Raw genomic sequence first — 4,783 nt, 5'->3', positions numbered from 1 at the left:
TATATCCTGCTAGAGATTTTAAATATTATTATAAGAAATAAAATTAACTTAGATAAAATAATTTTATAATTATTAAATTAGATATTAAATAATGTCTAAAAATAATTATACTTTTTTAATCCTTTTATTCAATATACTAATAACATATAAGCTATTATTTATAATACTATAATCAACAGCAAAAAGTTTTAAATAATAAATATAATTCGTATTATTATTATTTTAAAAAAAGCTCAGTATTTAATAATTTCTGAATTTATTATAATTTATTATATAATATATAATTACATAATATATCTTAATATAATATTTGTTTATATTAATATAATTATACTACTCTATAAACTGAGATATAATAGACTATTAAAATATATTATTTAATATCTTAAAATAAATAAAATAATATTATGGAACTATACTAAATAATAATTTAATTATTTTTATATTAAAATTACAGAGAAAATAATTATTATAGTCTTTTTTGTTATGATACTCTTAATTATCTTAATTAATATTAAGATAAAGTTATTCAAAGCTAAGTTATTTAATATAAAAAAAGAGTAATGATAGAAATATAAAATAAATATTAAAAAATAATTAACAGAAATAATTTCAAAAAAATATAATAGATTTTAAATATTAATAATACTAATTTAAATATTCTGAAAATTATATTAATAAAGAATATATATATTATGGAACTACTGTAGATTATAAGTTATAGTTTTATTTTTACTTAATTTTAAAGTTATACAATATTAATTAAATATTATATTAAAATAGATTTTTTCTAAGATTATCTTTAAGCAGGCAGATATCTCAGCTGTAATAATAAATAATAATAATTATATTTATTTAATCTAATATATAATATTAAATCTAAAACATAAAGAAATTAAAAGAAATATACAGATATAGAAAGTTCATTTCTTTTATTTTTTATTAAACAAAATTTAGATATTTCTATTATTATTATTTTTTTAAAATCTATAATTCTTAAGATATATATTCTTAATATAGAGAATTAGTAAATTTAAGATTTAGAGACTAAATATTATATTATCTTTGATAAAGAGTATTTTTTTAATTATATTTTTTATTAATCTAATAAAATCTTATACTAGTTTAATATCTTAAATAATATAGTTAATTAGATTCTTGATTATAATATAATATTTTCTTATTTTAATAATAATAAAAATAAATATATTAAAATATAAGATATAATATATTACTATTTAAATATAAATTTTAATATCTTTAACAGAATCTTAGCTTATAAAATCTATAATATATAAGATTATTTTAATATTATTATATAAAGTATAAATAGTGAGAAGATTATTACCAGAATTTATAAAACATATAATATTTTTTTATTAAATTTAATAAATATAAAAATTCTATAATAATATTAATTACAGTATTAAATCTAATATTATTATATAAATAACTTAATTATATAGATATTTTTAAATTAAAAGTAATTATAACTGCTAATTAATTTAAGATAAGAAATTCTATATAATTAGATTATAGGATATATTTACTAGTCAAGTCTAAATAATTTATTAATTATAATTTAATTATAATAGATATTAGTTTCTTAATATTATGAATTATAAATATTTAATTTATAAAATTAATAAAATATAATAGCTATTTTATATATTTAATAATAATTAATCTAATTACTTAATAATCCGAAGTTTACTTTCTAAAGATTAAAAGTATTAATATCAAGCTTAAGTATTATATGACGAAATATAAAATATTAATATAAAAAAGATTAATATTAAAAAATTAATAAAGACCCTAAATTTAAGATTTTTATTAAATAAATAAAACAAATTAATTAATTTTTATTATTTTAATGTTATATTATATATATTGAAGATTAACAGTTCTTTAGAATAATATAATAATTATTTTAATTCAATAGTATATATAATAATTATTAATAATAATCTATTTAAAAAAATATAACCTTTATAATTAATACTATTAATTTAATTATTAATTAACTTATATATTTTAATAATAAGATTAGTAAATTACTGTTATAAAAATAAAAAATATATTATAAATTATTTAATTCAAATTTTATTCTAAATATTTTATAAAGATTTTAATATTAAGTATATATTTATCTATTCAGAGAATTATATATATATAAGTAGGAAAAATATCTTTATATATAATTAAAAAATATCTAATTAGCTATAAACAAATAACTATACTTTAAAAATCTAGAGCTTTATAAATCACAAAACTTATTAATTATATTATATTATATCATATCATATCATATTATATAATACTATAAACAATTTAGCTTTTAATTCTTAAATCCTTATAAGATTATAATCTACTAATTTTATAAAAGATAATTTTAATTATTATACTAATTTATCTTTAATAAGTAAGTATAAAGTTATTGTTAAACTTTTATTAGTAAAAAACTTATTATTAATCAGAGATTAAGTTTAGATTCTATTTTAATTATTATAGAAATTATATCTTATTGAAACTATATTATTCTGTTTTATAATCTCTTAAAAATCTAAAAGAATATTAATATTATTTAATTTTGTATATAGAGCTTTTTTTACTTTTATTATAAAAAATATTAAAAAATAAATAATTATTTCTATAATTCCTTTTAATAAATATAAGACTTTTCAAGGTGAGAATAATAAAATATAATAGATATCAATAAATATTATTAGAATTTAAGATTCTTGAATACTATATAAGTTCTAGCTGTTTTATAAAATAAGTTTATATTATTATATAATATTGTTTTTTCAAAAAGTCTATTATTTTAAGATAAGAGAGAATATATAATTTATAATTAATAATAAAAACTCAAAAGAAAATTAGATTCTTATTTAAAAATATCTATATTATATAAACTGCTAATATTTTATATTATTTATAATGAATATTTTTAATCTTTATATTATCTATAATATCTGAAGCCAGCAGGTAGATAGAAAAATTAATTTTCTTTAATAATTTTAATGTTATTTTAAATAAAATCTCTATCAATATTATTAAAAAACGATTTCTATTATTATAGGAAAACGGAAATTTATATTATTATTAATAAATTCTATAAAAAAGAAATAAAGATATTAATATATATTTCAAGGTAAAAGAATAAAAATATATTATTTATTTATTTGAATAATAAAATAATCCTGGCTATTTTTAATATATAAATTTATATAATAAATATACTTATTCCTGAGATAAATATATATCTGTAATCTTATTATTATATATTAATTATTAATAAAAGACTAAATAGAAAAGAACTGTAAAATTTATATGATATATAAATATTTAAGATTATTTTTTGATTTTAAATATGAAAAAGTATATATTATATCAGATAAATTACTTTATATAAAACTAAAGTAATATTACTATAGTTAATTTGTATATTATTATTAATAATAGATTTATTTATATAATTATAATAAGTGATTAGTTTTGAAGAGAGTAATAATATTTATTTTATTAAATATGTATTATATAGCTTAACACAAGCTGATTACTTTTAAAATAAAGTTTTTAATAAGAAACGGCAGACTCTAGACTTGAAAAATATTATTAAAACAATATATTTTTATTTTGAAAACCAACTCTTATTATTCAATAAAAACTTGAACTAAAGTTTAAATAGACTCTTTAACATTTTATAAATTGTTTTTAATTCTTTTATAATAATAATATAATTTTTAAAATAATTTAATTAAAGTATTCAGCTATATTATTTTAAATTAATATTTTTCTTTTAATAATTTTAATTTTAATTTTTTTAAATAAATCTTAAAGGATTAATATAATAATCTTTTTTATATAATTTATTTAAATAATTATAATTATCTTTTTTAATTAATATTTTATATATTAAGGTTATATATTTACTTATTCTTAAATAATTTTAAATTTTTAGAATTTTATTATATATATCCAGAGGATATAGCTATAATAATTAATTTAAAAAAATAATATTTATTTTTTTCTATTTTTTTATAATTAAAGTCTTATTAAAATCTCTGTTATAAAGTCTTTTTCATAAAAAAATTAATTAAAAAAAGTATTTTTTTTAATATTTATTTTATATAAATCTGCTGCGGCTGTTTTATATAATTATAATTTTATTATTACTTATTATATTTTAAACTTTTATAATTATAACTGAATAATAAATATTATAAATAATAAATAAAATAAATATTTTTATAATTATAATTATATAACAAATATAATATAATATATATAATTCAAATATAAATTAAGACTTAGAACTTAGAATTTAAAGTTTTAAAAAAATATTTTTTTGATTTTTTTTTTAATTTTTTATTTCCAATTTTTTTCTTAATCTTTATAATGTTTTTTTCTAATTATTATTATTATTATTATAAATAAGTATTTATTTAAAAAATTATTATAATTATTTATAATTATAATTATTTATATTTTTATAATTATTTCATATTTTTATAATTATTTATATTCTTATAGATCTAAAATATTATATTTATATTAAATTATAAAATATAATATTTTATAATTTTATATTAATTTATAAATATTTATTATTTTATAAGTCTAAAATATATAATCTAATCTAAGAATTATAATTAATTATTTTAGTATTTTTTTTATATTATATATTTATTATTTTCTTTTATAAAACAATTATTATATTTATTATTAAATTTTTATTTCTTTTTTATTTTTATTTTTTTTATAAATCTTTATAATAAAT

The sequence above is a fragment of the Aspergillus heteromorphus genome, assembly GCF_003184545.1.
Source record: "Aspergillus heteromorphus CBS 117.55 chromosome Unknown BO70scaffold_79, whole genome shotgun sequence".
NCBI classification, from domain to species: Eukaryota; Fungi; Ascomycota; class Eurotiomycetes; order Eurotiales; family Aspergillaceae; genus Aspergillus; species Aspergillus heteromorphus.
Note: the sequence above shows the minus strand (reverse complement) of the source record.